The 13,908-nt window shown below is 44.2% G+C and overlaps 1 long non-coding RNA gene across 1 annotated transcript; it reads right to left on the bottom strand.

Annotated features, from left to right (window-relative positions):
• Positions 1–1,648: 1,648 nt before the first annotated feature.
• On the bottom strand, positions 1,649–12,044 carry LOC309358322. The gene is made up of 2 exons (XR_014163452.1): positions 11,934–12,044; positions 1,649–2,191 (listed from the first exon to the last, which is right to left on the bottom strand). It is a non-coding gene; the product is annotated as an uncharacterized lncRNA (long non-coding RNA).
• Between the last annotated feature and the right edge of the window lie 1,864 nt (positions 12,045–13,908).

Here is a 13,908-nt window from a genome sequence, read left to right as displayed (position 1 = left end):
AGGTATAATGTAGGTTAGCTTGCTTTAAAATGTGAACCAAACAAAATTATCTTCCCTCTGTATCTTGCAGCATTTTCAGTGGAGAAAATTTCCCAGTCTCCATGTTAAGGTGACAAGAGGAATGTATGGTTGGAAACCTCATTTCCCCTCTCCCATGACATCTTATTTTGTCCTGAGATGTATGGTAAAGAGACTGATGACCTGAAAACACAAACAGGCATGACCTATAAACATAGCTTTGGTACCTACAAACAATGGAATTTCTGAAGTGATAAATGAGTGGATTGTTCCAGTCTTTCAAAGTAGCTACCATGTGTCAGGTACATGATGAGTTACTTCCACCTGGCTACTGTATAGACAGTAAGCAATAGCAGTGAGCTCTGACCAAACACAAAGAAAACAATAAGGTTTAGGTCCCATGCTGGGAGGAACATCCTAAGAACCAGGCTGGTGAAACGCTATGTCAGGTTGCCCCATGATTCTCTTCCATCACTCAAGGTCTGTAACAGGAAGTTGGCCAAACATTTGATTTTGGTGTGGGACTCTATCTATGATACAAAAAAGATGAAGTGAGTAAAACAATATCTAGGCACACCAAAGAAGTGTTTCAGTTAAATGCATTGTAAACCTCATACACAGTGTGGGTTAAACCACAGAGCCTAGGACTTGCCGATCAGAAGGTTGGCGGTTCGAATCCCCACGACGTGGTGAGCTCCTGTTGCTCAGTCCCAGCTCCTGCCAACCTAGCAGTTCGAAAGCACGTCAAAGTGCAAGTAGATAAATAGGAACTGCTCCGGCAGGAAGGTAAACGGTGTTTCTGTGCACTGCTCTGGTTCACCAGAAGTGGCTTAGTCATGCTGGCCACATGACCCGGAAGCTGTACGCTGGCTCCCTCGGCCAATAAAGCGAGATGAGCGCCGCAACCCCAGAGTCGGTCACGACTGGACCTAATGGTCAGGGGTCCCTTTACCTTTACAAACCTCATACAGGAAAATCCGGTAGGGAAAGACGGGAGTCCACAGCGCCATCTGGTGTCACAGTGTTATATCACAAATATATCACATACAGTGGTACCTCGCAAGACGAATGCCCCGTAAGACGAAAAACTCACAAGACGAAAGAGTTTTTCGTTTTTTGAGTTGCTTCGCAAGATGATTTTCCCTATGGGCTTGCTTCGCAAGATGAAACGTCTTGCGAGTTTGTTTCCTTTTTCTTAAAACCGTTAATACCAGGGTGCATCCGTGCTTCGCAAGACGAAAAATCCGCAAGACGAAGAAACTCGCAGAACAAATTAATTTCGTCTTGCGAGGTACCACTGTATAAAACAATTTTTCTTTACTGATCTAGCTGAGTTCCCAGTTCAATATATTTTTGTGACTGTCATTGCCAATGAGGGGCATCTCCAGGTTTTAGGAGGCCCTTGGCAAAGTGTCCTTGTGGGCCTCTCCTCATAGGTGTCAACTTTTCCCTTTTCTTGCGAGGAATCCTGTTTGGAATAATGGAATTTCCCTTTAAAAAAGGGAAACATTGACAGCTATGCCTCTCCTACTCTGGTGGGTTTATCTAACAATGATGTTGGTGATCTAATCTGTCTTGCAAATTGCACTTTAGAAACCCAGTGAGTCAGGGGGTATAGCATAACTGTTGATCAAGACCAACTGCTTTGACATTTTATTACAATCAAGTGGTATATAAATCTTGTGAAATTATATGCCTTAATCAGGCTGCAGTAGAAATGAATTCATTGGCTTATTGATACACACTGCTTCATCCAGAAAATGGATGAAGGAGAAAATATTATGAACTTTGAAGAATGATGTAGGGAAACATAAAGGGATAAAGGGAAACATTATATAGCATTTACAAAGTAACACGGATTAAAAATGGCATAAATGTAACATGTAATTCAATTGACAAAGCAGTGCAAGAAAGAAAGCCACAAGATGGGTTGTGATTGGGAGTAGGGGAGAGAATAGGCACATTGCTACACAAGCTCCCAGAATCCCCGTCTCAAACCATTGTTATGCTGTTATGTTACTATTAGCTCTGATGGGACATCAATGGGGCCAGATATTTTCCGTATTGCAGAAATTAGTTCGACAGCACCAGGTAAGATTCCTATAGTGCGCATCTCGTCGTAGATGAATACAACTACCAACACAGCCTCGGTCCACGAACAGCGTTGCATCATCTGTGCCCATGAAAAGAGACAAAAATAGAGAAGAGTCAGCCTTGGGTGGCAACGAATTTGTGGTGGAAATATTTCAAACATTCCCGAATGTGAGAAAACTCTATTTGGAGAGGCATGCAAAAATGTAGTTATGCTTTCCTAAGTACAACTGCTACTGCTAATATTTGAGGAGCTTCTAAAACAAACACTTCTCCAATTGCAATAATTCACTTTGCATCCCCCTTTACAGGAATTCAGGAGTCGCCTGATTAGGTCACCCAGGTTTGCTGCTGTCACACATCTAATTTGGCCTCAAAGTTGCAGTGCGGGCATTCCACACAGGATTAACTCGGCACATATGGCGTTCAGCAAGGGTGAATCCACAGCAAAGTGCCCCACAAGTCAGCACTTTGAAAGGGGCTTCTGAAGTTCCAACAATGCTTTCAAAGAGGCTTGGTGAGATTCGGCTGCCAGCTGATTGTTTAGGTGCCCCATGCAAAGCACTATCTTTGTAAGACCCATGTGGGCAAAAAAAGGTCAACTGGTGTCATTGTGACATCAGCATTTGTGGCTAGTGCAGACAGGCCAACAGTAGGTGAACACAGAGCCAATGATAGGCAGACCAAGCTTTAGTTTCTGCAATGGGGGATGACTACAGATCCTAATTTGTTGACATCAAATAAAGACATGGCTCTAGTTCAGGGGTCAGCAACCTTTTTCAGCTGTGGACTGGTCCACCGTCCCTCAGACCATGTGGTGGACGAGACTATATTTTTTTTTGGGGGGGGGGAAATAAACGAATTCCTATGCCCCACAAATAACCCATAGATGCATTTTAAATAAAAGCACACATTCTACTGTACTCATGTAAAAACACCAGGCAGGCCCCACAAATAACCCAGAAATGCATTTTAAATAAAAGGGCACATTCTACTCATGTAAAAACACGCTGATTCCCGGGCCTTAGAAGGCGATTGGGCTGCATCCAGCCCCCAGGCCTTAGGTTGTCTACTTCTGCTCTAGTTTATCTAGCTATCTGTGCCTTTCCCTTTTCTTCTGGTCTGTGGTGATTGGTGCTCTTTGGGGGGGGCAGCAAGCAGGGAGCTCTGACAGTAAGTGAAACCAGAGATCATGGGAGAGAGCCAATTCAAGTGTCCTCCCCCCTCAATCCTCCTCCTCATTGAGATTCAGGAGGAGGAAGCTGACCCCCCAGTTTCACCCTCTGGACTTGTTGTAATTAAGAAGGCAGGTCTTATGTACTGAGTTGATCCAAAAAAGCAGCAGTCTGATTGGTCCTAGAACAATAGGATTCAGAATGCAGCAGTCTGATTGGTCCTAAACAATAGGGTCCAGAATGCAGCAGTCTGATTGGTCCTAGAACAATGCAGCAGTATGATTGGTCCGCAGGAGCCACCCAATCCAGCTCCAGGTGGAAGTGAATCCGCTACCTGATTGGCCTACTGAAGAATCCCCAGAATTAGCCAATCACATGTGACCCATTGTGTAAATAATGTATATAAAGCAGATATTTTTGGGGAACTTTCATTCCTCACTACCATGAGCTGAATAAAGAGCATGAAATCCACACTCGACTCTGAGTATATTTCAGCAAGTGAGGGCTGGCTGAGGGCAGACTGAGTTTGGTGGGACAGTGTCTCCTTGGCCCTAATAGGCCAGCCTTCACTGGGCATCAGGTGACTGAAAGTAGGATAACTCTGTTCACCTGTCAAAACCTGGTCTGCAATGGCTGAGGGAGATAATAATCTGGCTTGCCAGTCAAATCCAACTCCCCATCCCATTTTCCCTTTGGCGCTGAAATTATGGAATTGGAACATTAATGGGATGAATGATAGGAAAAAAATGAAATAAAATTGGACAATATTTAAAAAAGGAAAATTTGGACATTATATGTTTACAAGAAACACATGTGGCAAGAAGACATAAAAGAGTTTTGATCAATAAAAGATTAGGAAATGAATTTATATCGTCAGATAAAAACAAAAAGAGAGGGGTTGTATTGTACATAAGAAATAAAATTGAAACTCAGCAAATCTTTAAAGATGAAGAAGGAAGAATAATTGCAGTCCAGATCAAGTAGCAAGGCGAAAAAATAATAATTGTCGGGATCTATGTACCAAATTGAAATAAGACTGATTTTTACAAAAATTTGGAAGAAAATTTGTTTGATTATATGGACCAAAAAATTATAATAATGGGAGATATGAACGGAGTAGTGTCAATGGATATGGACAGATTGAGAGCATCAGGGTTGAGCAAAGAGGGAAAACTACCAAAAACATTTTTCTCAATGATAAAGAACTGCAATTTAATAAATATATGGAGACTAAGACATCCACTTGACAAACAGTTTACGTTCCATTCGGAATCAAATCAGTCAATGTTGAGAATCGATCAGATATGGGTATCTAACGAATTGACTCCAAGAATCATACAAGCTGAAATTCAACCAAGAGTAATTTCAGATCACAATCCAATCAAATGTGAAATAAGAGGTTATGAAGAAAGAACCTTCAGGTGGCGAATTAACAATTACCTTCTAGATCAGTGTTTCCCAACCTTTTTTGGGCAAAGGCACACTTGTTTCATGAAAAAAATCTCGAGGCACACCACCATTAGAAAATGTTAAAAAATTTAACTCTGTGCCTATATTGACTACCATATTTTTCGCCCCATAGGACGCACCGCCCCATAAGACGCACCTAATTTTTTGGGGGGAGAATAAAGAAAAAAAAAATTTTCCCCTCCCCAGGCACGGGGCAGGCGCGGGGGAAGCCCAAGCTTCCCCCGACCCCAGCCCCCAGAACAGCCTGATATCCGCAAGCCTAGGGAGCCACACTGGTCTCCCCAGGCTTGCGGAGAGGTGCGTGAAGCCCGGGGGCGCTCTTCAGCGCGCACCAGGCTTCGGGATGCAGGCAGCTCTGCGCTACCCTCCAGAGCCCCGTGCGGCTTCACGCTGGGATCCGGGGGGTGGCGCGGAGCTGCAAGAAGCCCTGGAGCGCAGGCAGCTTCGCACCACCCTCCGCAGCCCCGCGCGGCTTCGCGCCAGGATCCAGAGGGTGGTGCAGAGCTGCAGGAAGCCCTGGAGCCCAGGTAGCTCCGTGCCACCCTCCGGAGCCCCGCGCGGCTTCGCGCCGGGATCCGGGGGGTGGCGCGGAGCTGCAAGAAGCCCTGGAGCGCAGGCAGCTCCGCACCACCCTCCGCAGCCCCGCGCGGCTTCGCGCCGGGATCCGGGGGGGTGGCGCGGAGCTGCAAGAAGCCCTGGAGCGCAGGCAGCTTCGCACCACCCTCCGGAGCCCCGCGCGGCTTCGCACCAGGATCCAGAGGGTGGTGCAGAGCTGCAGGAAGCCCTGGAGCCCAGGTAGCTCCGCGCCACCCTCCGGAGCCCCGCGCGGCTTCGCGCCGGGATCCGGGGGGTGGCGCGGAGCTGCAAGAAGCCCTGGAGCGCAGGCAGCTCCGCACCACCCTCCGCAGCCCCGCGCGGCTTCGCGCCGGGATCCGGGGGGTGGCGCGGAGCTGCAAGAAGCCCTGGAGCGCAGGCAGCTTCGCACCACCCTCCGGAGCCCCGCGCGGCTTCGCGCCAGGATCCAGAGGGTGGTGCAGAGCTGCAGGAAGCCCTGGAGCCCAGGTAGCTCCGCGCCACCCTCCGGAGCCCCGCGCGGCTTTGCGCCGGGATCCGGGGGGTGGCGCGGAGCTGCAAGAAGCCCTGGAGCGCAGGCAGCTCCGCACCACCCTCCGCAGCCCCACGCGGCTTCGCGCCGGGATCCGGGGGGTGGCGCGGAGCTGCAAGAAGCCCTGGAGCCCAGGTAGCTCCGCGCCACCCTCCGGAGCCCCGCGCGGCTTTGCGCCGGGATCCGGGGGGTGGCGCGGAGCTGCAAGAAGCCCTGGAGCGCAGGCAGCTCCGCACCACCCTCCGCAGCCCCGCACGGCTTCGCGCCGGGATCCGGGGGGGTGGCGCGGAGCTGCAAGAAGCCCTGGAGCGCAGGCAGCTCCGTGCCACCCTCCGCAGCCTCCTCCAAAGGGCGCCCCGCGCTCCGCGCTGCAGGCTGCCGCCCGCAAGCCTTGCGCGCGGGGGGGGGGAGTTCCCCCAGGCGCCCAAGGCTTGCGGACAGCTGCGCGAAGCACGGGGCGTCTTCCAAAGGGCGCCCCGCACTCCGCGCTGCAGGCTGCCGCCCGCAAGCCTTGCGCGCGGGGGGGGGGAGTTCCCTCTCCCGCCTCCCTCCCGCGGCACACCAGGCAAGGTCTCATGGCACACTGGTGTGCCGCGGAACACCGGTTGGGAAACACTGTTCTAGATGATCAAAAAAATTTAGAGGAAGCATGAAAGAAGTTGGTGGAGTACTTTTCGAACAATTGCAATAAGGGTACAAAAATGAATGTAGTGTGGGATGCCAGCAAGGTGGTGATGAGAGGTTTTTTTATACAACAGAACTCAATTAAAAATAAAAGCAGAGAAAAAGGCAAGAAGGAAATCTTAAAACAAATAATGGACAATGAACAAAAATTAATCAAGAAACCAGATAATTTAAAAATAAAACAGACCATAAAATCTCTGCAAAGACAATTTGCGATGATAATAAACAAAGAGGTGGAATGGAATATAAAAAAGCTGCGACACAGAAACTTTGAGTTTGCAAACAAATCAGGAAAATGGCTGGCGTGGCAAATTAAGAAAAGAAAGGAGCAGAATACAATAAATAAAATCATCATGGAAGGTGAAGAGATAGTCAATCCAAAGGGTATTAGGAAAGGATTCTTGGACTTTTACAGTCATTTATACAATAACAAAGAGAAAAATAATATGAGGAAAATAGAAAGATTCTTAAAAGAAAAAAAGGTGCAGAAGATCCCGACAGAAAAGAAAGAAAGGCTGAATGCCCCTATAGAAATAGAAGTGGTTAATGAAGTCATAAAAGAGTTGAAAAAAGGGGAAGCTCCAGGACCAGATGGATTCACAGCAAGTTATTATAAGGAAATGAGACACATCCTGTCTACACCATTGAGAGAAGTTATGAATAATATTCTTAAGGACAGAGAAATGCCGGAGACATGGAAAGAAGCTTTTATTACACTTATTCCAAAACAAGACTTAGATTTGACTCAAGTTAAAAATTATAGGCCTATTTCATTGTTAAATACGGACTATAAAATCTTTGCAAGTATCTTAGCAAAGAGGTTGAAAAAGGTGTTACAAGAAGTTATACATAAAGATCAAGCGGGTTTCCTTCCTGGCAGACAGATGAAGGACAATATAAGGAATATAGTCAATCTGTTAGAATATCTGACAGCCCGGAATGAGAAACAAGCAGTGTTAATATTTGTGGATGCAGAAAAGGCCTTTGATAATATATCTTGGGACTTTATGTTAAAAAATTTAGAACACATGGAGGTGGGGAATGAATTTTTTAATGGAATAAAAGCAATATACACTGAACAAAGAGCTAAGCTGATTGTAAACAATATGACTACGGAAGAATTAAAAATATCAAAAGGTACAAGACAAGGATGTCCTCTTTCACCATTGTTAGATCTGGTAATAACAGTGGAAGAACCGCCGGAAAGTTTAAAAGTTGTTTTGGAGGAAGTTGAACAATTTGGTCAAGTGGCAGGTTTTATATTGAATAAGAAAAAAACTAAAATGTTAGCAAAAAATATGGATCAAGGTATGATAGAAACAATGCAACAACAAAAAGGGATAGAAGTGGTGAAAAAAAGTTAAATACCTGGGGATCTGGTTAACCCCCAGAGTATTGATTTGTTTCAGAATAATAATGTGCCAGTGTGGAAGGGAATAAAGAAAGATCTAGAGGTGTGGGGCCGAATGAAGTTATCCTTTGGGGGAGCATTTCAACGATTAAGATGAGTGTGCTGCCAAAGATGTTATTCTTATTTCAGACAATTCCAATAATTAAGGGGACAACGATATTTAAAGAGTGGCAAAGAGCAATTTCAAGCTATATCTGGCAAGGTAAGAAGCCAAGAATTATGTATAAGTTATTAACGGATGCGAAAGAAAGAGGCGGCTTCGCCCTGCCAGACTTGAAATTATATTATGAAGCTTCATGTCTCTGCTGGTTGAAAGAATGGATAAAGTTAAAAAATACTGAGTTATTGGACTTAGAAGGTTTTGATAACAGATTTGGCTGGCAGGCATATCTATGGTGTGAGAAAAGAAAGATTCATAAAGGTTTCGAAAACCACATCTTTAGAAGATCTCTCATAGAAATATGGGAGAGATATAGAAGTTTATTAGAATCAAGAACTCCTCACTGGCTATCTCCGTTAGAAGTTATGAGTCTTAAGAAAGTCAATATGAGGGGGAACTGGATTACATATAAAGAATTGATTATAAAGGAAGGAGGAAAATGGAAAATGAAACCCTATGAAGAAGTGAAAGAGTATGTGTATGATTGGTTGCATTATTATCAGGTTAACGAAATGTTTAAAAAGGACTTAAAAGAAAGAGGTTATGAGGAAAAAGAATCGAAATTTCAAATAGAAATAATAAACAATGAAAATAAAATTTTGTCCAAGATGTATAAAATCTTGCTCCCACAAAAGATGAGGAAGTTAAATCAGTTATGATACACTGGGCCAGAGATTTGGGTTATAATATACAGTTTAACGATTGGATAAAACTGTGGAATGAAAATATAAAATTTACGGCATGTACTGCGTTAAAGGAAAATGTTATGAAAATGATTTATAGATGGTACATCACACCTGTGAAACTGGCAAAAATGTATAAAACATGTAATAAGTGTTGGAAATGTAAAGAAAAAGCAGGAACATTTTATCATATGTGGTGGGATTGTAAGAAGGTGAAGGGCTTCTGGGAAATGATATATAATGAGATGAAAAAGATGTTGAAATATACATTTGTTAAGAAACCAGAGGCTTTTCTTCTAGGAATAGTAGGAAATGAAATAAATAGAATGGACTGTAAACTTTTCCAATATGCAGTAACAGCAGCGAGAATATTATTGGCCCAAAAATGGAAATAGGAACAACTGCCGACGCTCGAAGAATGATGGAGTATGCTGAACTGGACAAACTAACAGGAAAGATCAGATATATACGAGATCAAAAGTTCATTGAAGACTGGGGAAAATTTTCAGACTATCTGAAATGTATATGTGATGAGCAAATAACGCTAGTGGGCTTTCAAGAAGTTCTGTAAATGATAGAGGACTATTGTATTGATGAAAACTAAGTGTGTGAAGGTTTATAAAATGCAATATAAAATTAGGAAATGCGTATTTAAAAATTTGAATAATGGATGATTGTCAGAGACGTTGAAGGAAGTCTAAAAGAGAAAATATGTGATAAATTTAGATTGGATACTATAAATGTATGTTGGAAAATTTAATATAAAATTTAATATATATATAAAAAATCCAACTCCCCATCCCATTTTCCCTTTAAGACTCACCGTAGCTCACCATTCTGTTGTAACAATACGAAGTGCTTTCAGTAATACAGGTGAATTTGCGTGTTGCGCATTGATTGTCCGGTTGTACATCTTCACAGCCATGACACCAGAGATCTCTGCTATTCGCTTTTACCTCTGAGGGGGGGAATTCAATACACTGATTAACTATGCAGTCCCACCAACCACCTGTTCAGGCAGCATGTGATGTGATGTCATCAGTGCCATTTTTCTAGAAAAAGAGGTGCCGGAACTCACCATGAAACACCTCCCTCATTCTCTTAGAATGGCAATGGCACCCACCTGAAAGTTCTGACTGGAAAAAAATAATCTCTGGGTGTGACCAATACATGTCCACACAACTAGAGTTCTCCTACAAGAGAGGGGAACCTGAATAGACCCGAGTCTTCCTTCACACACTGAAGCTCTTAACACAGAGTCCCTTCATCCACTGCTGTGGGACATGTTCACTGAACACCACAGTGAGGGGGCAAACCTAGCCCAATTAGGCCTAGCCTCTTGCTCATTTAGTACTAAGACAGGGGTGGGGAACAGGACCCGGCTGGCAAGACAGATCCTGGGTTTCCCTACCCTTGGGGACCCATATCAAGAAACTGCCTAGCCAAACAGGGCTTGAAGTGACTGCTAATGTTCAGCTCTGCTTTTCTGCTGGGATCAGTATTGCAGCTGATCCTTTTATGCTGAAAGCCAGTGCCAATCAGCTGATTGCCAGTGCACGATCAGGAGCATGCTTCAAGCCCCCCTGCATTGCACATTGGCAGCCACATTGCTACCTGACCAGCACCTGATGTCACATATCACATCAAGTGTGGGACGGGGTGTGTGTAAAAAGGTAAAGGTAAAGGAACCCTGACAGTTAAGTCCAGTCACAGATGACTCTGGGGTTGTGGTGCTCATCTCGCTTTACAAGCCAAGGGAGCCGGTGTTTGTCCACAGACAGTTTTTCCGGGTTGTGTGGCCAACATGGCTAAGCTGCTTCTGGTGCAACGGAACACAGTGATGGAAACCAGAGTGCACGGAAACACTGTTTACCTTCCTGCCGGAGCAGTACCTATTTATCTACTTGCACTTTTTGGCATGCTTTCGAACTGCTAGGTTGGCAGGAGCTGGGACCAAGCAATGGGAGCTCACCCCATTGTGGGGATTCAAACCGCCGACCTTCTGATCACCAAGCCCAAGAGGCTCAGTAGTTTAGACCACAGCAGTTTGGGGTAAATGGTCCCAGGGGAGAAATTGGGACTCATGGCATGTCCAGTTAGGCCGGGGGGCAGACATCCCCACCCCCACTAAGAGAATATAAGCTTGTTCCTCTTGTTGGGTCTCCTAAAAGGGGGTGACTATATAACCCCATTCACTTCCTCTTCTGTTAGTGGGGCAGTGAAGCGATTGCACCAGCTGTTCTATTTCAGTCCCAGTGTGGGATCTCCTTTCTGGGGCTTCTGGCAGGAACCTGTGGAAGAATGGCTAGTGGCCAACAGACCTGCCTGGGAATTGGCTTTGAAAGTGGCTGCTCTAAACCTGGCTTGTTGTTGGGAATTGCAAGAAGGCAGGAGAAGCTGTGCAGAACTGCCTGCATTTCAATGCCAGGTGCAAGAGAAAGCATAGTTTGTGCTCCTTGCTGTTACAAAACAGCCATCACAAACGTAGCTTTTCCTATCAAGGGTGGAAAAGATGCCTTTACATTGGAATTCTAAAACAAGGGGCTATGACCTTTAGAACTGGCTCAACAGAATACCTTTGGGAACAAGAATCTGTTTGTTATGGATACAATGTGGCATATATTAGATTTTTGTAATTGAAAATTAATAAAAAATATTTTCAAAAAGGAACAATAATCTGTTTATAGTGAATCTATCTCTCTCCCTCCCCCCCCCTCTCTCTCTCTCTCTCTCTCTCTCTCTCTCTCTCTCTCTCTCTCTCTCTCGTGTGTGTGTGTTGCAAGTGACCTTTTGTTTTCCAATCATTTCCCCCCTTGATTTTTGAGTGTATGGTGAATTGGACTTTGCATTCCTGCCTATCTGCTTGCCTGGATATGTGCATATGGCAAGTTGCAAAGCTGGGTTCACACCACCGTTGAAGAAACAACTATGATCTCTCTGAAAAATGTTCCCATAGCTTATGACTTCGACTTTCGCTGAAAGATCTTTGTGAAAGATTCACAGCTTAATCCTATGGATGCTTACTCAGAACTAAGTCCTACTGAACTCACTGAGACTTTTTCTCAAAAAGGTTTGCACAGCCTTGCGGCTTTAGTGGCAATGACACCTCATTTGGACTGAGCAGACAAAGACTTACCAATGGTCTCCAAGCAGAGAGCAACTAAGAAACTGACAGCTGGCATCTTGTACAACATCTTCATTCCACTGGTTCAAAATGTGGGACGAAGTTGCAGCAGTAACAGAGAATCCAAAAGTCAGCCAAAGAATGAAGTGCTATTTATGGTCAAGGTTATAAACTGGATTGTAGGATGAATGGAGGTGGGTTTATATATTGGATCTTAAGCAGCAATCTATTAAAAATATCAATGTGCAAATTCATTACTGAAACGCAAGGCCCCTCGTATCTCATGCCCTTGGTAGGAACAATCTGTAACTCAAAATGGTGGTAAAATATTCACTTACAAGTAGCATGCTGTGATTTCTAAAACCAGAAGAATTCCAGATCATTAGAACCTATCCCCCCTTAGAATTGTAGAGTTGGAAGGGACCCCAAGGGTCTTCTACAACCCCCTACAATGCAGGAGTAAAAACAGCTGTAATCCAAATAAATTCTAAAACAGCTGTAATACAGATTAATGCAGAAGTGGTCTGGTAGGATTTTGCTAAGATCAAGCATTATTGAGTCTACGAAACCATGAACCTATTGGATAAGGAAAGAACATTGCCAAGAAATACAAAAGGCAAGTTGCAGAAAACGGCCATTTCATCAAGGGAGAAGGGGGGGGGGTGATGCTAAATCTTAGCCTTATCCTGCCTGAGTCTCAAAATTGATGTGATGGCTCAGTTCTTCTCCCCTTGACAATGGCACTGTAGGGATTTGGAGAGGCGTCTGTTTGTATTATAAAGTTTTAAGCATATATGACTCACAGCTTGATTCTGTCAATGTTCATTCAGAATTAAATCCCACAGAGCTCATCTCAAGGTGCTGCATTCTACTGCAACCAGCTGTTGTATGGATGCCTGAGAATTCCAGCGAAAACAACAACAAACAGAAGTGCAAATTGCCAATGTTCATTTTCTGTCTCTCAAGTCCGGAACAGAAATCAATCCAGTGAATGCCAGTGTTATGTACTGAATTGAATAGGATCCAAACTGCAGCAGTCTGATTGGTCCTAGAACAATAGGATCCAAAAGGCAGCAGTCTGATTGGTCCTAGAACAATAGGATCCAAAAGGCAGCAGTCTGATTGGTCTTAGAACAATGCAGCAGTATGATTGGTTGGCAGGAACCACCCAATCATGCTCCAGGTAGAAGTGAATCCACAACCTGATTGGCTTACAGTAGAATTCCAGAATTAGCCAATTATGTGCAGCCCATTGTGTAAATAATGTATATAAAGCAGACACTTTGAGGGGACTTTCATTCATTCCTCCTCACCACTATGAGCTGAATAAAGAGCATGAAATCACTTTGCGACTCTGAGTATATTTCAGCCAGTTAACTGTTGTTGTTGTTTTCAGTCCAAAAATGTTGCATAACTGGTGGTCTTTCTCCCTTCATTGCACGGGATCTTTTTGCTTCGGGTACTTTGTATATTATTATTATTATTATTATTATTATTATTATTATTATTATTTCTTTACCGCCCTATACCCAGAGCTCTCAGGGCAGTTCACAGAACAAAATCAAAATATAAAACCACAATATATGTAATCAGAATAAAAACAACAACCTAATAACATCCCCCTGAAAAAACACACCCACATTTTAAAAGAGCATAGGATGTCAATCAAATCAACCAAAGACCTGGTTAAAAAGGAATGTTTTTGCCTGGCGCCTAAAGGTGTATAATGAAGGTGCCAGGTGAACCTCCCTGGGAGAGCATTCCTCAGACAGGGAGCCACTGCAGAGAAGGCCCTGTTCTCGTGTTGCCACCCTCCGGACCTCTCGAGGAAGAGGTACATGAAGGAGGGCCTCAGAAGATGATCTCAAAGTCTGGGTAGGTTTATATGGAAAGATGATAACATCACTTTTAATCCAAACTGGCAGAGGAAGAAACAGAAAATGTAATTCTTAGATGATGAATAAATGGATCACTTTGTTCCCCCTTC

This window comes from Podarcis melisellensis (genome assembly GCF_964234715.1).
Source record: "Podarcis melisellensis genome assembly, chromosome: 15".
In the NCBI taxonomy this organism is placed as follows: domain Eukaryota; kingdom Metazoa; phylum Chordata; class Lepidosauria; order Squamata; family Lacertidae; genus Podarcis; species Podarcis melisellensis.
The sequence above is the reverse complement of the archived record's forward strand: the minus strand, read 5'-3'. Positions and strand labels throughout refer to the sequence as shown.